The 23,614-nt window shown below is 42.6% G+C and overlaps 1 protein-coding gene and 2 long non-coding RNA genes across 4 annotated transcripts in view; 2 read left to right on the top strand and 1 right to left on the bottom strand.

Annotated features, from left to right (window-relative positions):
- RORA (RAR related orphan receptor A) overlaps positions 1 to 23,614 on the top strand; it is a 718,773-nt gene that overhangs the window by 556,393 nt on the left and 138,766 nt on the right. The window lies entirely within an intron of this gene.
- Positions 904 to 23,490, bottom strand: LOC111560814. Its single transcript, XR_002742909.2, has 4 exons — positions 22,551 to 23,490; positions 19,016 to 19,092; positions 11,432 to 11,489; positions 904 to 1,040 (listed from the first exon to the last, which is right to left on the bottom strand). It is a non-coding gene; the product is annotated as an uncharacterized LOC111560814 (long non-coding RNA).
- On the top strand, positions 1,212 to 18,672 carry LOC123386285. Its single transcript, XR_006600081.1, has 2 exons — positions 1,212 to 3,830; positions 17,233 to 18,672. It is a non-coding gene; the product is annotated as an uncharacterized LOC123386285 (long non-coding RNA).

Raw genomic sequence — 23,614 nt, forward strand, 5'->3', positions numbered from 1 at the left:
CTGTGAGCAGCCTTGGCACGCCTATCCCTCCGTGGGCACAATGGCCTTCATCTCCTATGGCCCTCCTCCAGTGTAAGGCTGCCCTTGATATTCACTTTGGCCAAACAGAAGTCATTGTTTGCAAGACACGCTTATGATCTGCTTCATGTCCCAGGCATGTTCAAAACACACACACACACACACACACACACACACACACACACACACACACAGTGTCTCCCAGAGGTCGACCCTGTGTCTGTGACTCATACGTGGCAGCCAATTTTCCAAGCAAACTCAAGCACTATAACAAGGGTTTGGGCTTTACCCAATCAGTTGGGATTTGTCTGCAGGCTCATAGGTCATTGCCCCTAGCAAGCTAAAAAATTCACTTTCAAAGTGGTTCATAACCTGTAGAAATGAAAGCGCACAGTGTAACATCTCAGGTAAAAAATCCGATGTCACTCAGATCAGGCTTACCAGCTGAACTCTGGTGATTATGAAGTGAACTCTGTTGTTGGAAACCTGCGTGAACATTAAAGTCTGTCATCACTTTTATTGGCAGGTGCCACGGGCTCAGACAGCAAGAGGGCAGGATGGGAGAGTACTGCCGAGCTGGTCAAACAGAAACAATGGAGAGAAGGAGAGCAAGAGGCAGCAGAGAGAATTTTGATTTTTCTAAAAATGGAACTATTTGTGTAGTGGGGAGTCATGAAAACTTATGGCCATGTGGTTTGTGTTAAGTGTTTCACAATGGTTAAACGTGTTCGAGCACTCGGTGGAAATGGGACTCTCTACCAACTAATTGAATGGAGGAGAAAAACATGGGAGGGATTAGTTTTCTAGAAGGAAAATGAAAATGAGAAAAAAAAATCATGTCACTTTGCTTCTATTCTCTGTTGGGGATTTTGCGAAGATTTATCTTGGCTTTTCTGGAAGGACACATATGCAAATCAAAGAATCATCAAATTTGAAGATCAGCAGGGAAATTTGAAGTAGCCAGGCTAAACTCCCATCTATTCTCAGGACCCTCCACTCAGCATCCAGCTTAGGCACAAAACCTGCAACAGAAGATGTTAACTTCTTCATTTCTTTTCAACGCAGCCCATTATACTTATGAGCCAGTCTGGTTTTTATTTTATTTTATTTTTTTAGTTTTGTGAAATTTTTTTAATATGAAACATATTGTCAAATTGGTTTCCATACAACACCCAGTGCTCATCCCAACAGGTGCCCTCCTCAGTGCCCATCACTCCTCCTCCCCTCCCTCCCACCCCCCATCAACCCTCAGATTGTTCTCAGCTTTTAAGAGTCTCTTATGGTTTGCCAATCTGGTTTTTAGAAAGTTCTTCTGTCTACTAGGCAGGAAATCTCTCTCCCTATAATCTCTACCTATTGGCCCTACTCCTACCTTTCTTACGCTATTGACTATCTTTAATAATTTTGCAATTGGGAAAAACTGGAGCCAAGGTGGGGTCAGATAACTTGTACATTGTCATAGCTACAAATGGCAGAACAGAGATTTAAATCCAGATCCGCCTCACTGCAAATCTCCTGTTCTTTCTGTATGTCACCTAGCCTTTCAATCTAGGCAAGAGAAAGGCAGCCTGCCGTCTAGCACGGGGGACAAGTCTAAAGACCCAACAGGAGCGGAGTGCAGAGGAGGGAGGGAAAAACTGGTGAGCGAGAGTGAGATGGAGGCGGGCAGGAGGACACCCCTCTCTGATTGGGGTTACATTTTCTTAAGCCAGGCTGACTGTGGTTATCTGACTATAACTCACATCCAGCTATTGACAGCTTTCCACCTGGTGACATGCTTAATGGCCCATGAAATTCTAGCCCTCAGGGCTCAAGCCTGATATTTATGGTTCCCCACATAAACCTAAAGTGGATTGTAAATGTATCTCTCTCAGATTTAGGTGACTAAAATGGCTGTTCGAAACTCTGGAAGGGATAGTCGACTTTATGGACATGATGTACCAACTTTAAAAAAGATTAGGGTGGGAGGAGGGTACAGAGAGCCGCTGCTCCCAGAAGCCTCCTGGAGTGAGAGCCGCCTTGTGCGCCTGAGGGTATTGATGTTATGGAAGAAGAGGGCCAGGTAGGGGGAGGCACATCAATTTTGTGCCATTGACTAGTCACACGTATCGTATGATCAAAATCCACTGTATTGTAATGAAAAAAGGGAAGCTGTTCAGCATAGGAAGCTTTTCCTAAGCTCCAAAGTAAGCCAAGTGAATATCTGTATAAATTGGGCACGTATGTAGTAGGAGATACCTAAATAGGAAGACTCTGCTTGTTGAAGATTTGTCCTTGCTGAAGTATGGATAACCTTCAGGAGACTGTCTCCAGAAGCAAGCGTCATTTGGTGTTTCTGTTTAGGTGTGTGCATCCTTCAGACTTGATGCCTCTAGAGCCAGCTGTTTCCTCATCTTCGGCTTCTCTGATGTGAACTTGCACCGTATGCAGGATGTGACTTAAATTTCACCAGCAAGTTCCAACATGCAGATTTTAAAAGGAATACTCCCATGAAAAGATGGGGACATAGTAACAACAACCAAGTGACCACATTTCCCTCTACTGCATGCCCACTCCCCGTTCTAAATTCTTTAGTATTTTTTTCCAAACGTTTCTCTCTCTTCCCACCAATCATAATGTGGGTTATTAGAAAGGATGCAGTTAGGGGCCGATCTGGCATGTTAGTAAGAAGTCCGGCATGAGAGGCTCAAAGACCCAGGTTTGAATCTTAGCTTTCCTACGTACTATATTTACTGTGTAACTTGGGACTTACTGTCTGAGCCTCAATGTTCTGATCCGTCAAATGGGGGTAAAAACACCAACGAAAACATTGTGAAAAGCATGAATGACACCAAGAACTAAAAAGTAATAGGTTTATAAAACAGGAGTATTGTTTGCCAAGGGGTGGTGCAGTTCCCCCTTTTTTGCGGAAGAGAATTTGCTTGACCATTCAACTGTGTGCACCAAATCCTCTCCCCAGGGACCAGCAGAAAATGGCAAGCTTCTTCTGAGTGGAAACAGGGCTCCCCAAATAGACTCTCTGGTCTCCCAGTTTCACCCAGGAGAAAAGGCATTCTCCTAGCAGGCGTGTTCACACCACGAGCAATCTTTCTCACCCTCTCTCAGTGGAATTCCTCTCTCGGGTTTTTGAGATATCCGGGCCTCCAGGACAGAGCAGTGGTTTGGAAACAAATTCAGATTTGAATGCATCCCCTCCCCCTTGCTGGGGGTGGGATTTCCAGGCTGCCTTTTCTGAAGATACTTTGTGAGTAACCTGAAGTCGTTATGCCCTCCTGAGGTCGATGTATAAAAGCCAGCGCATAAATAGGAACTAAGGCTGAAGTAAGCATAAATGTTCCCCCAACAACTTCAATAGAGAAAGGCTTGTTTGATCCTCTGGAAACTTCCTGAAACTGAGCTGAATATTTGTTTGTTTTGCGGTAGCTCCCTTTTTTTTTTTTTTTTCAAGCCTTGTAGTGCATGGCTGTTGGTTTCTCTGTTTAAAAGGAAAGTGCTCTTTCTCAGTAATGATGCTCGCGTTCTGAACTTGGCAATACCCACTTCTAAAGGCCATTTCATCATAAAGATAAAGTTCTGCTAACTCTTAGACCTCCACAGATAGAGGATGTGGCCAGTTACCATGAATTGTGCTGACCTCCCAAAGGGTGGCATTGGGAAGACACAGCCTAAAAGCGTGTGACAGAAAGTTTCTAGATTTATTTTCACATTGGAGATTTGACCCCGCTGGGGAAAATGTCAACATAAATGACGCTGCAAACAAAACCGTAGCATTCTGACCTTTTAATCACCAAAGACACAAAGACCAAGTTAAAGTGAGTTTGCTATTCTGTTACTTTTCGAGGGCCCTTCTGGTAATTAGCACTGTTGTTTATTATTGGAATATTTGTGGAACTTCAGCTCCACAGATGCTCCGTCCAAATTAGACAGCCCAAGAACAATACGTGGAGAAAAACGCCCAGGGGCAAAGCAGGGGGATCATTTGTAGGAGACAGTGATAGTGGTGAGTCCTTCCTTTTGGCTTCCTTTCTGGTAGATGTGTATCAACACCATAAAACCAGCATATGATGTCGAGGTGACAGTTCCTAAGACAGAATGTTCTGATGTTGGAAGAGCTAAGAAACGGCATGTCAGGCCTGAGGTGCTTGGCAGAGTTTTCAGGTACATGTAGTGTTTTCTTACACCTTGTCTCCAAAACGCTAATGTTCCCTGGTGCCCGTGTTTCAGACCCCTCAAAGTGTGGGAGACAGCACTTAAGGCCATGACAGCAATGGTCAGATCCCATCTCTGTAGCCTGTGAACACAGGGGAAATTTGCCAGGTGTCAGATGTAAGAATCGTATATGCCATGGATTTTTTTTTCCTGGAAGCAATTGGAAACCAACTTAGTGACACTTAAGTCCTTCACCTGCTGCATCACTGTAGCCAGTGGGTGTGAGCCAGAGTGGTACCAAGAAGGGCCCTCATCAGAACAGCCGTGAGAGTTACGGGCTCTGGCTTGGAGTGGAATGTTATACTACGTTCAGAGTCATGGCAACTTGAACTTGGCAGCCATATCTGCTTCTGACATTACAAGTGCCTCACAGCCAAGTGCACCTGTGATGAGAGTTGACCTCAGAGTGGGATGTCGATTGAGAAACCTCTTTACTGTAGCTAACGATTCCTCTGGACTCCTTTTAACAGCTGGATGGTTAAGTAGTAGTTTAAGTGTTGGAATTAGCTGGCACTGCTTTTCGCCTCCCATATATTAAGTGTGAGATACCTATGGAATCGCTGAAAGCTTCCCCACCCCCAAATAAGAGGGGTGCTTAGAACTAAAAGGATGTTTTCATATTGTCTTTTGTTTCCATTATCAATGTATATAAAATTAACCCTATTTGAAATTGAGACACTTCCATGAAGTTAGTAATAAGTTCTCTTTGCAAAAGGGCTATTTTTCAAAGGATTGTTCAGACCGTGTTTCGTGATAGACAGGTTCCAACGTATTTGCACCCCTCAGAACACGCTCCATTTGCTTTCATGTGTTGTGATTAGCTGTGCTTAATCCGTAGCATGTGGCATTTTTCTATAATAGTGCTTCTATAGAAAATTTTACTCCCGGCATGTTGGAGACAAGTTATAATGCTTTGGTTTAAAAAAAAAATCTGTCCAACATTTCCAACAGCCACATTTTCCTAAGAAAATGATGTGTGAGCACCTAAGGTTGAAGTTCCAAAAATTATTTTTGCATTTTCTTCAGGTGATTTTTTTTAATGTTTATTTATTTATTTTGAGAGATGGGGGTGGCGAAAGGGCCAGAGAGAGAGAGAGAGAGAGAGAGAGAGAGGAGAGAGAGAATCCCAAGCAGGCTCTGTGCTGTCAGCATGGAGCCCAACACAGGGCTGTGTCCCACGAACCGTGACATCATGACCTGAGCTGAAGTCAAAGGTCAGATGCTTAAGCAACTGAGCCACCCAGGTGCCCCCAAGTGATTTTTAAATGACATTGAGTAATGGTATTAACAGCACATCTAATGTTGATGTAATTAGGATGTATATCCTATTCTACTAATACCAATCTTCTTTAATGTTTGCATATATTTAAAATAGCATGTGGTTTTACTGCCTATCAAGTTTCCCATTTATCTCCACCTCCTTCTGTGTTATATGTGGAAGGTACCTTCGTGTTGCATACAAATGAGACACTGTCATGCTTTCCAAAGTCTTCCATCCTTCCCTCTCTCTCCTCCCTCAGTCGGCCTCATGTTCAGTTAGCCAATCAAAGTCAACGTTACATTTTCCCCTTTGGCCTACGTTCTCCCTCCTCCTTATATAAGCCTTGGTGGCCCCACACCTCTCCAAAGCCACCACCACACCTGGCTGGGCAGCCTGTAATAGCCGTCTCACACTTCCTCTTCCTCACCTGATCCATGTGGCTGACCCACCTGCCTCCAGGGTGTGATGCCAGGGATTCTGAAGACAGCTGGGGCAGGATGAGAGTATAGAAGAGGCGCTGTGTAAATAATGGTCACCTTGTGGCCTCTATTCTTCTCTCAGCAACAAACACAGCATATGACACGTGTTTTCTCTTTCTGAACAACTTTGAACTTTGAACATCCCTAGCACAGAGACAGCCTCTATGATTAGAAAACCAAAAATGTGGGACTCCTGGGTGGCTCAGTCCATTAAGCGTCCGACTTCGGCTCAGGTCGTGATCTCACTGTTGGTGAGTTCAAGCCCCGCGTTGGGCTCTGTGCTGACAGCTGGGGTCCTGGAGCCTGCTTCAGATTCTGTGTCTCCCTCTCTCTCTCTGCACCTCCCCTGCTCGCACTCTGTCTCTGTCTCTCTCTCAAAAATAAATAAACATTAAAAAAAAAAAGAAAGGAAAAATGTAGTGGTAACAATATGGCTTTTTCATAACAAACCACTTGTTCGGTGTGCTTTTCTGTCTCTCTCTTACCTTCTCACTCTTGCCTCGGGATTACTTGTCCTTTTGCTCAATCATCCAGCCAATAATTAGCAACAAAGCCAAGGCCCTGGCAGTGATGGAAACCCTGGACCTGCCAAGGTCTCCAGGTGCTGAGAAGAGAGGTAGGTGTCACAGAGCCAGGCTGAGTTGGGGAGTCGCTTTTGCAAAGGTTTACAAGACCCTCTTTTTGGGCTCAGGGAACCAACCGCTGTGGATTTGCTCACAAACATTGTGTCCCATCCGCGAACCTTGTTTCTGAGCAGATTTTAAAGTATAGGGACTGGGATAAAAATTGAAGGCCTCACAACACATCTGAGCATCAGGGAATCAGGGAGAAAGTCTTTGTAGTCAAGGAAACTGAGACCTAGAGGTAGCAAATTGTACACACAAAGTTGGCAGCAAGGGCCACAGAACGAACTAGAATAAAAGAAATAAGTGTGTGGTCCATTTCCCCGTCCGTACCAAGCGAGCCATTTTAGAATGAATGAGAATAGTAGTCGCATTTTTTCACTGGGTTCCTCTTCTAGGTCATAAACACTTCCTACCACAGGTTACTGAGCCCAAAAATAAATACGGGAAGAAAATTCTTTGCGTGTGTGAGGCACTTTGTATTTTCTGCCTCCTTCTCAATCCTTAATTAAGCTTTGCAGCCACCCTGTGAGGCTGGTCATTACCACTGGGTGAGGAATCGGAGTCCCACAGGAGCTATGTGACTTGCCCAAGCATACGAGCCAGACAGGCCGGGCAAGGTGAGACTCCCAGTTTCTGATGCCCACGCCCCATGTGCAATCCAGCCTCGTCACCCTGGGTCTTGGCACGGGGAAGAAGTAAACAAACAAATGACTATTACATTGCTTTTACTTCTGGGGAGCGATGGGTTCTTATTCAAAATAGGTACAAGGGGAAAAACAAATGGTATGTCACAGCAAAGCTGTTGGGGGAGAGAGGTGCAACTATTTAGGGGCTTGGGGTTCTGCTCTTCCTGAAGTTATGTGTCCCCCTCTAAGTTTCCCTTTGTTGCTCACATACCCAGGATTTATTCAGCAAAGGGGCCACATATCTTGCTGGCCAGTGGGGATTCCAAAGCAATACCATGAGGTTGACTCTGTTGTTTTCAGGTTCAATACCATGTAATACCATGTGATGTGTGCTGTAATACAGATATTTATGGAGACAGATGGGATTCCGGAAGAAAAAAATTACCCTCCCTGGGGGTCAAGGAACGCTCCACAGATAAAGTGACATTTAAATAGAACCTAAAGAAAGAAGCAGGAATTTGCTAGTTGGAAACAAGGGAGAAGAGCATCCGGGCAACTGTGGTAGAGGTGTGATAAATTATGGCTTCAGAATCCACCCCCATATTCAAATCATGTTCCCTATAACCTTCAGTGTAAAACTAAAACACATAATAAGCTCAGCCCTCAACTCCAATGTCAGATTAGGTCTCTCTGTCCTTTCAGAAGTCTCTCACTGCACTTTCCCTGTATCGTACGGAAAGCCAGGACTTCTGAGAGCTCCGAGGTTTGGGAGTTTAAGGGGAAGGCACCCAGGCCTGTGTTTCCAGTCATTCCTGGCTCTGAATTGATGCACTCCACTGATTCATTTCCGTTCATTTGATGTCTTTTCTACAATATGTACATGTCTCTCTATGTATACACATATGCGCATATATACATGGATATATATGTACATACATACATATGCGTATGTACACATGTATATGAAATCCACCTCCTACTTGATTTAAAAAAATCTATTTCACTGAACATTTTACTGGGGCGGGGGGGCGGCGGGGAAGGATGGGTAACAAACAATGGATTTCTCTTACAGAAACATAAACCTCACATGGCTCCTGAGGGACCTTCTTGTCACAGCCCTCCAGCCACCATAGGTGGACCACCATGGACTGTTTGCACTTCAGTCACACTGCCACATGCCCTCTTGTCTTCTGCCTTTGTCCCTTCCTCCACTCCTGTCTCTCCTCTCTGTCTCACCCTGAGGTTCCTAGTTTTCCCTCTCCCCCTCTTCTCTCTCCTTCCTCCCCTTCCCCCACAGCCCTGCTTTGTTCAGTTGAGTTGTCTCTTGGTTCTTATTGCCTGCATCTTCAAGGTCACCCCTTATCGTGGAATTGTCCTAAGAAACACAGTTCTTTTCCTAAGAAAAATTTTGATATTACAGTGGTTTTAATTTCCATTTGTCTGTGTGTGACTCACCATATCCCTACACATGGCCTAGTCCCTGACGAGAAGTGGGCAATCAGTATTATCTGTTCTCTGAATTAGTTAATCGATTAAATAGTGCTTTTAAAAGATCTGTCTTATCTTGCTGTTTGACTATATTGTAATGTTGCCCTGAATGCTGGATATAAGGAGGTTTAACCACCTTAATAAGACAGGCCCTGTTAGTCCCCATTGCGTGGTGATGCCCACCAGTCACTAAAGCCAGATGCCCACCAATCACTCCAAAGGCCACATTTGTTAAGCCAAGCTGCTACGTGGGCAAGCCTGCCTAAAGGCCAAGAATGGAAGGACACATATAAGCTGCAGAAGAGAGTTTTCCTGTTGGGAAAGAGGAAGAAAGAAGCATGGGAGCAGGCACAACCATAACATTTAGTTTCTTTTTAAAAGAGCCTAGGGTTGCCTGAGTGGCTGAGTTGGTTGAAAATCTGACTCTTGATTTTAGCTCAGGTCATGTTCCCATGGTCATGGGATTAAGCCCCATATCAGACTCTGCACTGAGCATGGAGCCTGCTTGGGATTCTCTCTCTCTCTCTCTCTCTCTCTCTCTCTCTCTCTCCCTCCCTCCCTCCCTCCCTCCCTCCCTCTCTCCCCCACTCATTCCCCCCCCCTCCCTCCCTCCCTCTCCCCCACTCATCCCCCCCCCCCAAAATAAAAATAAAAACATTTAAAAAAGAGCCCAAGTAGCAATTGTAAAATCTTGGAAATAAGGATGTACATTTACCAAGTCTCTGCATTTTTATATGCTTTAAATATTTTGTAGGTTAAAAAAGATTCCAAAATTGCAAAAAAAAAAAAAAAAAGGAAAAAGGGAATCCCGTACCATAGATGCCCATTGAAATGGACCTGCTAATGAAGAGGTATTTCAAAATATGATGCTCTTCCAAGAAGAGAAGTATCTAGGGCCCTCAGCACCCCAAACAGGAGATTGCTCTCAACCACTGTTATCAGCATAAGACCCAAAACCTCAAGATTCACAAGAAGTCTTTGTTGCTTGAGGTCTGTGTCTCTTACCACTGTTATGTGATTAAGTCATGAAAGGCCTGTAAGGACTTCAATACGTGTCCACAGAAGCATTCAGGGGGAGTCCCCAGTTCTTAGAACAGCCTGGTGAATTGTCCCCTCTTCTTACCTCACTCTCTCTGCACAGGGAATGTTACAAAGGACTTTAAGGAATTTTCTCAAAGTAGTCCCGTCCTTATGTCCTTTTCAAAGCAACATGGAAATCGTATGAAAATATATCAATAAAACCGAAAACATCCCGGTGGCTTCCCGGCTATTCTCATAACTTCCTGGGAAGGTGAGAAAAATGCACAGACATTCCTACAGCCACTTTGGTTACTAATAAGTCTCAGAGAAGCCTGTCACGAGGTTCTGTCCAAATTGCCCCACACTGTCCTGAACCTTCCTTCTCAGTTTATTTATTTATTTGTTCCCATTCTAGAACAGCCAGCAAATGATTTCACACCTTTTTGTTTAGCTGCTAAAAGCAACACAATAACTCCCCTCAGGGCTGCCTCTGTGGGTTCCAAAAATAAAATGGGCTCATTTTCATGCTAAGCATGCAAAGGCTCGTAGGAATTCTAAAGAAAGGCAAAGGAAGGAAAGGAGGAGAAAAGAGGGGTCAGGCTGGGGGTGTTGCTGTGGAAGGTCAGCTTCTGCCTCCAGTTACCAGCTGCCCCTGCCAGAAGGGATAGGTAAAAATAACAGACCGTTCTTAGCCTACAAATTAAAAGGTGATCTAATTCAACCCTGTACTCTCCAGCCTTATCGGCTCTCCCTAAACCCAGGGTTATGCTTGGAACACAACCTGTCTTTCACCAAGGATATAGAAGAGTAGTAGCCTCCTTCAGCTTTCCAGAGAAGAAATCTCTTGGGCAGGAAATAGCCAGTAACTTGCTTCCAGGTGAGAATATAAAATCACGGATCTATGAAATTCTAAGTTAACTTCCGAAACTCAAAGTTTTCTGGGCTTGAGCTGTTATTTAAACGGCACTCATCGTATCCCATATGTTACTGTTAGAACGGTATGTGATACAGATCACATAGTATTATTAGTCCCTGTTAGCCAGCCTGGAATGTGTGAAGAGATTTCCGTGAGAGCTTGCTGGAAGTGTCTGTGCTGCCCACCTTCAATAAGAGGAATCCTTGCTCCTCTGCCTGCCCCCAAATTTAAACATCCAGTGATGGTACCTGCTCGTTGTATTTACGGGCAGGCTTTTGCTGATGTATGAAGACAGACTGGTGGAAATTCTCTCCATTTGTTGAGTCAAAATCTGCTTTCCAGTAGCTTCTACTCGTTGGTTCTAGATTTGTCCCATGGCAGATGCAGCACAGAATCTGCCTTTTTATGAGAAACCTTCAAATATTTGACCACTGCCAGCCTTTACAATCTCCTCTCCTTTCGCTTAAGCCTTCCCATTTTCTTCTGTTAACACGGTTTCCAGTTTCTTCCCTAGGATGTGATCCAGTTTGCACAGTGTCCCTCTTTTTTTTTTTTAATATTTATTCTTGAGAGAGAGAGAGAGATGGAGTGCAAGCAGGGAGAGGGACAGAGAGAGAGAGAGAGGGAGACACAGAATCCAAAGCAGGCTCCAGGCTCTGAGCCACCCAGGTGCCCCCACAGTGTCCCTCTTGTAACACAGCCCAGAAGTGGACTCACCTGCCCAGAGCACAATGGTATGAATACCTCCCTGAGCCGAAGAACATACAAGTCACAAAGCCTGAGCTTACCTGAGCCATTTCTTTTAGCAGATGTGTTATGTTGTGGAATCATATTCCCTTTCAAGATCTGTGAAGAAAGGATGTGCTAAGCCAACTGTAAATAGGATTGCTCAGAAAATCTAAATGCTACTTAAAGGAACACAATTTTTAAATAGTTTAAAAGGATCCCTTTACATACAAATACTCCACATGCAAATTATAAGTCCTTCTTTTTTTTTTTTTTTTTTTGTTAAAGCAGATACCCAGAGTGCCTCCGTCTGGCAAACCTAATATAATTTTTTTCTGTGTTGAGTATTTGAAAAATTTCTAAACTACGTTTCTTTAAAATTATTCTGGGATTCAGACTTTCTGTTCAAGGAATCCTAGAATCTTTTAGAAATAGAAAGGGCATAGAAAGACTGTCAAATCTAGTCACAAACTTTTAAGAAGATCTTACCGCCTTATCTTACGTATTCATTCCTAATTCACTCACCAAGTGATTTCTGAGTACTTACTCTGCTCCATGCATTGTTCTAGGCTTATTCAAGATAGATAGATAGATAGATAGATAGATAGATAGATAGATAGATAGATAGATATAGATAGATATAGATATAGATATAGATATAGATATAGATATAGATATAGATAGTCCCCTTTGTTCAGAGTTTACATTCCCAAGAGGAAAACAGACAAGCAAAATTTCACATACTTCTAGGTCGTGATAGGTGCTCTGAGGAAAGTAAAATAGGCTAGGATAGACACACTAGGTGAGGAAAGACAAATTTTAGGAGGGACCTCCTGCCTGAACCGTTGAAAAGGTTTCAACCGCTGCAGAAGCTGGAAGAAGCTTCTTCCAGGCTATGGAAACAGCAAAAGCAAAGTCCCCAAGGTAGAAACAAACTTGATGTGTTCTGGGAAGTGAAATTAGGCCAGTACAGTTGGAAAATATTAATAGAAGAAGAAAGTGATAGCAGATGGGAGTCAAAGAAGACAAAGATAAGCAGGGACTAGATCGCACAGAGCATCAAAGGCTGTAGTGAGAAGCTTGGATTTTATTCTAAGTGCGCTTGGAGGGCTTTAGATAGGGGAGTGGCATGATTTAACTTCCTTTTTTTTTTTTAAAGTTCTATCTACCTGCTGTGCAGAGACAGATTATACAGGGTTTAAAAACAGAGGGAGAGAAACTAGTCAGGAAACTATTGCAGTGCCCTGGCAAGAGATGACAGTGGCTTGTACTGGTGTGGTAGCCATGGAAATAGAAGTGGGTACATTCTGATTATATTTTAGAGGTACAACCAGTAGGACTTGCTAAGAGAAAAACCACTGGAGTCCAGGGAAGCTTAAGTGACTTGCCTAACAGGGAAGAAGGAGAAGGGCACCGAGCAAAGATGAGTACTTAGCCGTGCCATGTACTTCAATCCTATCATTAGTCCTAATAACGCTGTGAGAGAGATATTAGTTTACCTACGTTTTATATAGAAGGACCCCGAGGCTCAGAGTATTTCAGTAACTCCAAATCAGACATAGGGTCAGGTTAAGGTGGGATCCAAACTCAGGACTCTTTGACTAGGTATCTCATAGTATCTTCCCACTCTACCACATTGTTTTCCAAAGTGATGGCAGAGGGGGGACCTTGAGGGCAGACTCTGGGTTGGAGCCCCTTCTACACACCTTTTCTTCAAAGTTACTGATGCTTAATGAGAGCCACTACCGTCATTTGCTGCAGATGCCCCAGTGTGCCATTATATTCAACCAAAGCTAAGATGCCTCTCTCCTCTTTCCATTCTTGCCCCCTTCCCTTGCAGCTCACAACCTCTGAGTGGAGGTCCACTCCTCTCTCTGCAGTTTAACTGCCAGAGACACGAGCCCCTGGACCTGCCTCCCTTCCTGAGGAGCTGTAGCTGGAAATTGCTTGTGCAAGCCGATGACAACATATCTATATTTAGCAGAAAAAGTGGTGGCAAGGATCTGTCCGGCTCAATTTTTTTTACAGTTTCAATGTTCAGAATCTCACAGACCATCTCTCCCGAAAGGCACATTGGCCCTGACAGTATCTGAGTGGAAGGAAGTTTCCTCCATCTCACCGGGTTATCCACTAGAAGCCTTGTTCCAAGAAATTACGTGGACGTCCATCCTAGAGCAAAGATGTGACATGCGCCGTGCTCCCCCACCCCCAACACCAACAGCTGCTGGCACTGTAGGCACTTTGATGACTTTCAAGTGTTACTCTAAGACAGGAGAACAAGCACGGAAGGTTTGAGGGGGAAATGGACTACTACATAATTGTTTATGTGTTTAAGTGATACGTACAGCGCTTGATTTGTATTGCTTTTCAATGTGGCATGGAAAAGAGATACAAAGTGCCGTTGATGGTTTAAGAGCAAAGATAAACTTGCCTGGGGTGGGGAGGTGAAAAAAGTGCAGCAGGTATTCTCAAGCGCTTAGTATGATGAAATCATTGCCACGGAGGCTGATGATCACTTATACTTAAAGTAACTTAATTCGAGGATGAGGCACAGTTTAGCTTTTCTGGAGCCAGACTAAACCAGATAGGGTATATTGTCCATGACTCTGACCCTCCTCACTGTTGGTCAGCCAGAGAGAATTATCTACTAATGAAAAGCAGAACGATTAAGAAGAGCAAAGAAAACAGGATAGTAGAGACCGTTAAAGAAAAATGGGAACTTTCAAGACAGTGAAAGAGGGCCAATTGGATCACAAAAAGGGAATTTACAGGGGAAAAGAATTGTGTCCAGGGAGCACTTACTTACACACAGCCCTCTACTTTCTGACACGCAAGATGTATCAATCCTTGGTTGTCAAGAGAAAGAAAACCTACTGTGAAAGGGTTTTTATTGGCTTTAGAAATAGAAATTAAAAAAAAAAAAAAAAGGTTTTTTCATACCTGCTTCCAGTCCCCCAACTTCATTTTGGGTTAAATCTTATTCGGAGGAAAAGCACTTAGTTTAGAAATGTCCTGTCTCATTTTCACAAAATCTCTTCTAATGAGATGAGTTTTAGTGTTGCTATATTTACTAAGGAAAAGAGATGGAGAAGTAGAAAACCCACTTTTTGTACCATTGCACTTCTTGGGGCTAAAGCTTCCAATATTGTATTCCAGAAGTTAATTAATTAACAGACCATTATTAAGGGGGCAGGAAAAACATATGGAATTTGGGGTAAAATGAAAACACAATTAAACTTTTAAAAAGAGAAAGAAAAAAGTCACCTAAAACCTCAACACTCTAAGATTTCACTGTTAAGCCTTAAAAAACAAAACAAAATTATTTGGCACATCCTTTCTAGAACCTTAATGGGACCACTGTAATTCAGGCTTTCTCTCATGTATCATTTTGTGACAGTTTCTGGCAATTTTCTACAGGTCTATGGGTTGGTATCTTTACTGGTGCCCCAGAAGTCCAAGCAGAGGTGATCTTCTAGCATTGAATATCTTGATCTCCTCGCTGGACCTTTTCTTTACTTGAGATGAACAAAAAGATATATAATTCTTCTTTTTTATATCACTGTTCCCATGACTATCAAGAAACCAAGAAAGTCCTTCCTGATTTTCTGTGTCATAGCATGAGCTCCATCCTTCATAGACACAAGAAGAACTGTATTTTTCAACTAAGACCTGAAACTTCAAAGGCAGACATCCTCTTTAAACACTTTTCTTTGTATATCATCTTGGCCATCTTTTAAGGAATTCAGTGTAAGAGCTAAAAAGAACTTCTAAAAAAATTGGGGGTGATGAAACTACTGGCAAAAGAATAGGCAAAGAAATCAGTTAGAAAACCCCCAGATATAATCTTGCGTATGTAAGAATAAACTGAAATATCTATATATGGAATACATAAAAAAACTGTAGGGACAAGTAGTCAGCAAGTGACCCTATGATAATTGTTAGCTTATCAGGAAAATAATTATTTTTTATCATACCATATAACAAGATCTAGATAAAGAAATATTATTTTTCAGAAGTTAAATAGCTAAAAGAGTAATCTCTACATATTTATTCTAGGTGGGTGAAGATTTTTCTGTACTTTAAAGCAATGGAAGAGGTCACTGAGTAAAGGGTCAATAAGTTGAAATATAGAGTAATACAAAATTTCCGTGTGTCAAAAATAACCATAACAAAATCAGAGGCCAAAAAGCCAAATGATAAGAAAATGTATTTTTTTTTCCAAAATGGAGGCACAAATCATCTTATTATATAGTGTCTATATAAATTAATGAGCGTATCAGATAAAGGTCATGAGCTGACAATTCATAGAAGAGAAAATACAAATAGCTAATTATACAGTAAACAATTTTCAGCCTCACCAGTGAATACCAAGTTAAATAATAGGGACCTAACAAAGTAGCAAAGATTTTTAAATTACATTAGTCAGTGCAGTCAGAGTTTCAGGAAGACACTGATACACTGTGTTAATACAAATTAATACAACGTTAAAAATGATTACACTCTTTGATCTGGTGTTTCTCCTTCTATTAGACTATTCTAAGGTATTGATTTAAGGGGTGCCTGGGTGATTCAATGGGTTAAGCATCCGACTCTTGGTTTCAGCTCACGTCATGATCTCACCATTCCTGGATCGAGCCCTGCGTCAGTCATAGCTGTCGGCACCGAACCTGCTTGGGAGTCTCTCTCTCCCCCCACCTCTCTGCCCTTCCCACATATGCATGCTGTCTGTTTTTCAAAATAAATAAGTAAACTTAAAAAAAAAAAAAGAAAGAATTTGAAAGGCTAACATTTATGCATACACATTAAACATTAATTTAGGTATGCCCTAAATGTCCAAAATTAGGAAAATTATTAACAAATTATAGCAGAGTCATATGATGAAAAATTATACTGCCATTAAAACAATATTTAAAGAATTAATAATGGCATGAGGAAATACTTTTGATGGATTGAACAAAAAATGGTGTGTGAAATTCTCTGTAAAGAATGATCTCAGTTACATGAAGATAAATCCTAGGAAAGAATACTGGAACCATTCTTAACTGTGGTTGCGTTTGACTAACAGGATAAGATTTGGTGATGTTTCTGCATGCTTCTTTTAACGTCTTTCTAAATTTCAAATTTTCTACCATGTGTATGTATTATTTTTAGAACCTTATGAAAAGAAAGAAAAATTGAATGTGAAGGGGTTTAGAGCCTACCACCCTAAGACATGCCATTCTGGGGTAAGGCTTATTTTGAGCCTCAGTTTGACAATTGAGGAGAAACAGACTCAGGACAAATTCTCTGGCCTCCCCCTCTCTACCAGGAAGGGCTGGAGGATTCTTAAATTTTTTTTTTTACGTTTATTTATTTTTGAGACAGAGAGAGACAGAGCATGAATGGGGGAGGGGCAGAGAGAGACGGAGACACAGAATCGGAAGCAGGCTCCAGGCTCTGAGCCATCAGCCCAGAGCCCGACGCGGGGCTCGAACTCAAAGACCATGAGATCATGACCTGAGTTGACGTCGGACGCTTAACCGACTGAGCCACCCAGGCACCCCTAAGGGCTGGAGGATTCTTAACCACCAGAGACTATTCTAGCCTCTTATCAGCCCAGAGTCTGCACCAAAGGAACCTAAATAACAAACCTTACTAAAAACAATCTTTATCTTCCGTCGGTTTCCCCTCATATATCTATCTTCCTACAGTTTGCCGCCCCTAGAAATCTAAAACCCTTTTCCTTCGTCTTGTCACTTCTCTACAGGTGTATCTTTCTTTGAGTTATTCCTCATTAAGTATTCCACGTGTTGTGTGCTGCATGAATCAATAAACTTGCTTGTTTTTCTCTCATTCGCCTGTCCTTTGTCAATCTAATTTGCAGGAATGAACCCAAGACAGGTAGAAGAAAAAGAAAAAATTTCCTCCCCTACAGACTACTACAATGATGATGATGATGATGATGATGATGATGATGATGATAATAAAAGAACCAATGGTAGGCATCCTTCTCCTTCAGCAGCTTCAGACTGCCTTCTACTTGATGGCAGGCCTAGTTGGATACCTCCAAGCCCATAGAGGCACTAGGATGTACTACGAGTCAGCTTACTCAAAAGGGCAGATTGCTAGGTGTTCTGGGGGAGAGGGTGGATAGCTATTGCCCTTCTTCTTTTTCTTCTTCCTCCAGGTTTAGTTTCCTCTTCTCTTTCTTCCTTTCTCCCATACTTGATCCAAGTAAAAGCCAGGAATTATGAGCGCCGTACCTCAACTCCTCTCTCAAAGTGGGGACGTAGGGTTGCTTTCGTCTCTTTCTCCCAGTCTGATAAGATAGACCTGAAGAGGAGAAGAACACGGGTTTCCTACGTGGGTAGAAGGAATGGTCTCTGTAAGGAATTGGACGAGCTTCTCCAACCCTCTTCTTGTAGACTGCGTCCGGATATGCACCGAACACACTTCCTGAAGGAGTTCATCCGAGAAACAAAGGGAATGTTTAACCTGAACAAAAATATTTTGGTATTTCACAAGGGTAACTCTTAAGGCGACAAACCCCGTGACTACTAATGCTACCACACCACAACCTCTAAGTGAGGCAGATCTGAAAATAAAGGCATTAAGAATGCAGTCTTGCCTGGAGTTGACTCAGGCAGGGAATAGAAGACGCAAAGGCTCAGAATGTGTCTCCAGCCAAGTCCAAGGTTTTATTTTGTTCTGTTGAAATTAAAAGCAAAATGCAGGGTGTACTCTCCCTAACTCATTTGCCCTAACCATTTCAAGCATGTTTCTGTTGCCGAGGGAATTGAGGGCCAAGTCTCTGATTCATTTCCCCGATGCAACAAAGCATCCTTGGGAGAAAGCGTCACTGTCTTTCACATGCATTTGCAAAGCCCTTTAAGGTGTTCTTTCGAAACCCTTTAAGTCTCATAGCTGTATTCTGATTGCAGAAAGCACATTTTAAATCAGTAGAGGCAAATGGAATCAAGATCTATCAAGAAACGCCTTTTTAAGGATGATAGCTTCCTCCAGTTTAATTACTATATTACTAATTGTGGCTTTTTTCTTCTTTTTTCTTTATACCTAGAATCCAGAAACTAGGAAAATCTAGCTTTTTCCTCTCTCTCTCTCTCTCTCTCTCTCTCTCTCTCTCTCTCCTCTCTCCTCTCTCCTCTCTCCTCTCTCTCTCTCTGGATTTGAAGCTCTCTTTTCTTCCGTCTCCCCAACAACAACAAAAAAATGTATTCTAGTCAGGCTAAAACACACAATTCAGCAATATGCCACCATCACCCTAAGGTTTAATGTTCTTTCCACTGAAAATAAGTAAAAATAGCACATTGTCCTCAAACTTGGTGGTTCGGAAGAGAAGCACGTGGGGAGAGGATAACCTCACAGCTATCTTTAAATTGCAATTTGAGGGCCACAGTTATTCGCACTCTTCCCTTGCCCTGAGGCTGCACACCCCGATGCGCAGTGCCATGGTCATGCTCGTGGCTGCTTGGTCTGGGTGACAGAAACCATTAAAGACAAGCACAGGGCCCAGCTGCCCTTCGTGGGTTTCATTAGCTTACTTGTGTAGGAGGAAAACGGTGTCTGAAGGGCTCTGGACTTGCTAACCAGAATGTTAATGGCTTAAAGACAGTGAGAAATTAGTTAGAGAGATGTTTATCAAGTACCTGGAACAAGAGTTGACTTTCTGGGAAACATCACCCTGGACTCGAAGCCAAAACCTCTCTCTTGTCTTCAGTTGGACCTGAAAAGAATAATCGTGTCAGAATTAGTAAGGCAAACAACAGCAAGTGAGGAATGAAAACAAGCTGATATTAAATAGAGCTGAGGGCAAAATACCTGAGCTTCAGTCATTACAGAAGGGGTGGGATTTAAGAAGTTAAAAAAAAAAAATGGTAGCACTCCTTCTGAATGCGAATGTCTGGTGGCTTTGAATCTCTCAGGCAGGACTCTGAGGGGTGGCAAGTGGGAGGTGATGTTAACTGGCCTCCTTAGAGTTCAGGTTGAAGTGATTTTTAATGGGAGTGTGTGTTTCATATCTTTTTTTTTACTTATTAGGTAAGATAAACAATTACAATTTAAAACTCTGTCACTACAGGGGTGCCTGGGTGGCTCAGTCAATTAAGCCTCTGACTTTGGCTCGGGTCATGATCTCGTGGTTCACGAGTTCGAGCCCCACGTCAGGCTCTGTGCTGACAGCTCAGAGCCTGGAGCCTGCTTGTCTCCTTCTTTCTCTGTTCTCCCCGTCTCACACTCTGTCTCTCTCTCTCTCTCTCTCTCAAAAATAAATAAACCTTAAAAAAATTAAAAAATAAAAAACTTTGAAGTTTCCCTGGTAAAAAGTCTTTATATGTGTTTCTCAAGAAGAAACTATATACAAGACTTGGGTTGGGAAGTTGATTTTAATCTTGATTTCTGTTACTAACTCAGCAATTTCACACGATTCTCCACTTTTACACTAGAGTTTTTCCTTGTGTAAAATAGGAAGGATGATAGAAAGTCTGAACTTGGGGACTTGTCTTTTGGCCTGCCCAACGACGCCTGCCTTTTGGCCAATACCCAACTCTTCTCGGCCAGGATCACACATTCTGCCAGTTCACAAGAGCCAGAATTACTCATAACCACTAATTACTTGTAGTGTCAAAGATCTCTGGATTCTCTGATGAAGGGGCTTTAACTTCCATGTCATATTATCCAATTGCTAAGCATTCTTTTTACGGACGTAGGGACGAAGAGCGCAGAGATCAGGCTGTGCATCAAAGGAAGTTTAGAAAAGTTTAGAGAAAGGTTTTCTGTGTATTCTAAGTGGAGGAAGTGCTTCATGGTCTGACAAAAGTCACCTAATATTTCCACACAATTAATAAGCTGCTCCGAAATGAAATACTTAAATTGGATAGTAACATAAGGTCATCAAAAGTCGACCTTCTCTTTCCTTTAGTTGAAAGAGCTCTGTGGTTCTCTCCTAGCAGCACAAACCTGTGTGATGTGTGATATTGGTACTGTCATTTTACTGGGGCTACCACGGCATCACCTGGTCTCGGTGTTCTCAGATCCCAGGGCCTGCGCATCATTGGGATGGAGTTTTCACAAAACCGATGACTGTACATCGGAAGGCTGCCAACTTTGTTTAAGAAGCATTGCTCTTTTGGGGCACCTGGGTGGCTCAGTCAGTTAAGCATCCCACTCTTGATTTAGGCTCAGGTCATGATCTTAGCATTCATGAGACTGAGCCCCAGGTTCTGCACTGACACCATGGAGACTGCTTGGGATTCTCTCTGCCCCTCCCAGTGGTCTCTGTCTCAAAAATAAATAAACATTAAAAAAAAAAAAAGTACTGCTCTTTATTCTAAGAGTGTGCCCTTCCTACTTTGGAGATGCTCAGATGTTACTTTCTTTTATGAGTTAACAATAATTGAAAGTGGCAGTGTGGTATTGTTTAACATTTTATTTGATCAGATTTAAACTTGGCAACAATAAATATATTAATCTTCTCACAGTGTCACAACTTTCTTTTCTTTTTACATTTTACTGGTCTGTAAAACCCAAACTCTGGAAAACATCAGTCTGGCTCGTTCTGTCTATACGGTAATAGGGAGGATGCAGATAATTGCCGTTTTCAACCCAGTATATCACATTCCTTTCCTACTAAAACATGTGTCCCAGCCAGTGATAAGTAGGACACCCAAGGTGGTTGAACTGTATTTCTGTCTCTACCCTCCACCATAGGGGTTCCTAAAATTAAGCAAGTGAAAGGTCAAAAAAGGAGGCAGAGGAAAAAAATAATCTGGATAACAAATGAACTGGCTAGTTAATGCACCCAGTGTCAAATGACAAGAATAAAAGCATGTTCCATGCAATATTTGGAACACACTTACACTAACGAATTATTGTTTATTTTTAATTTAAATTTAACTGGATTTTCTGTAGTTTATCTGGCAATCCTATATCCAAGATTATATGACCCTGTAGAAAATACATAGGTACTCTATCATCTAAACATTTCACATTTAGATATGAAACCTAGACAACATAAAGACAACTAAGAGTATGTTAGTAATAGCCACTTATATGTATTTCATGAATAGCTATTTATAGGGAGAGGCTACTTCAATTCATATTTTATTACATACGTCGTTCCTTTTTTATTTTAAATGTGTATTGATTTATTTTGAGAGAGAGCGCGATAGAGTACTCACGAAAGCATACCAGCCTTCAGCTGAATCAGGAGAAGAGTAAAAGAAGTTACCTTGCTCCCAGTTGGCTGACATTATGAATGAGCTGATAAGCAGTGTTTACAAGTAGTTCCTGCCGAGCCACTCAGCTGCCCACTTCTGAGCCGGCTGCTCAGGTGATGCAGAATAGTTCCCTCCAACCCTCTCTGATGTTTCAGGATCGGAAAGGTTGTGGGTGGGAAGTAAGGAGGAAAGCTAGGATCCTGTGAAATGCTCTTTGATGGACTCAGCTTGCAGCCAACGCAATTGTTCTTTGTTTCTTACTTTTCCTTCCCATGGTAAAACTGACACAAAGTTTAAAAGTCTACATTTTTTCCCCCCACCATGTTACTGTGGCAAATGTAGATTTCCTCACCTTAAGTTGAAACAAAAGTAATAATGAAACTGTCAAGTAGCACTGGTAACCTCTCTGGGTGATATTTGCAGGGAAATTACTTTCCATCTACGAAGTTGACACCTATTTTCTGTTAGGGAAATGAATTTAGATGAGCTCAAGATTGGCAGGGAACTAGGAGTCTAGGTCAGATACCTGGTGTGCCTTTCATTACAATGAATGTGAATGTGCGTGGTGTTTTGTTTTATTCTCCCCCTCCCCCCGCCGCCACCTCAAGGTTGTTGCAAAAGTAACGCGAGGGGGGAAAAATACGGTGAACAGTGTTCATAGGTTCGAATAAATGGAGACTAAAGATCAAAATGTAGAACCGGAGCCGATTTTGTGGTCAGTCCTCAGATGGGCTGCTTAGGGTTGTCATGGGAAGCAGTGTTAGGTCTCACCAGGCTCAGGCGCAGTCTACCAGACTGACTCTGGGCAGGTTATGTTGTCCTCTGGACATCAGGTTCCTTCCTTCTCGAATGAAGGGACTACATAGGCTAATACTAATATGGCCCCTTCTAGCTCTGACGCAAGGAGGCACAGGGGAGAGGACGAATTTTGGAGTTACCAGTTAGTGAACAGAACTCATCCACTTACCCTCTGGGGATTCGAAGGCTATATTTTTGAAATAACAGACTTGCTCTCTGATCTCGTGTGCTGACCTTCCAATGTACAAGTGCAATCATTCTTTACGCCTTCCTCTGCCCAGCCCTGTCTTGTCAGAGAAAGATCAGTTGGACCGTGTTCTTGGTCTTCCTGGGAACCTTGTGAGCTCTGTCACAGACTGTCCCTCTGGACTCCCATACACACAGGTCACTGTTATCTTTCTTTTTCAAAGCTGTTACTTAGGTTGGATGAAAAATAAGCAGAGTTCAACCATCATAATTATTTACACGGGTACACAAAGACGACACGTCCCATGTTTTTTCTTTTTAAATCATACTCTGGACTCTCAGAGTTTCTTTGCCATGTGCTTTCCAGACCTTTTCCCCCTGAGCTTATTCCAGTCAGAATCTGTACGAAACACTGCATTGGTCCATGTTTTGAAATTGAATTTGGATGGGAAAATACATACTTTTCAAGGTCGGCGGTGTATACACAGATTCTGTCCTTTGTAACCATGTAGGAAACATGGTGGAAAATAAAGATTTCTATGGGATCCTTTCCATTCTGAGCCCAGAATGGAAACAATTGCATTCTTCTAGATTTCCTCATGCTTCCGAAGATGGCTGTCCTTTCCTAGTATGAAATCCTATCGAAAAATCCAAGTGTTCACCTTCCGTGTTGTCCACAGTGTGCTTTTTTCCCTCGCGTTTGTGCCAACACCAGAGAAGTTCATTGGGGTACCTCCCTGGCCTCTCAGGAGCTCTTGTGTTGTTCTAATTCGTGGGATACATTCTCAATTTATGCAGACATTCCTCCAGCCCCTCCCCCTTCCTTGACCCTAGTTTTCCCTTATTCCCCATTCTTTGTCCTATGAACCCTTGTTGCCCTCCCCAAGGTGGAAAATTACTGGACAACCTCTACCTCTGTGCAGCCCACACCTAGAGCATTGGCCTTTGCCCAAGTTATGCCACCCCGTTTGAGATCACCTGACACCATTGTGATCAGTCTCATGACCTGGCAGCATCCCACCTGCCTGCCTGGTTCAGTCTTGCTCC

Source organism: Felis catus, chromosome B3, assembly GCF_018350175.1.
Source record: "Felis catus isolate Fca126 chromosome B3, F.catus_Fca126_mat1.0, whole genome shotgun sequence".
NCBI classification, from domain to species: Eukaryota; Metazoa; Chordata; class Mammalia; order Carnivora; family Felidae; genus Felis; species Felis catus.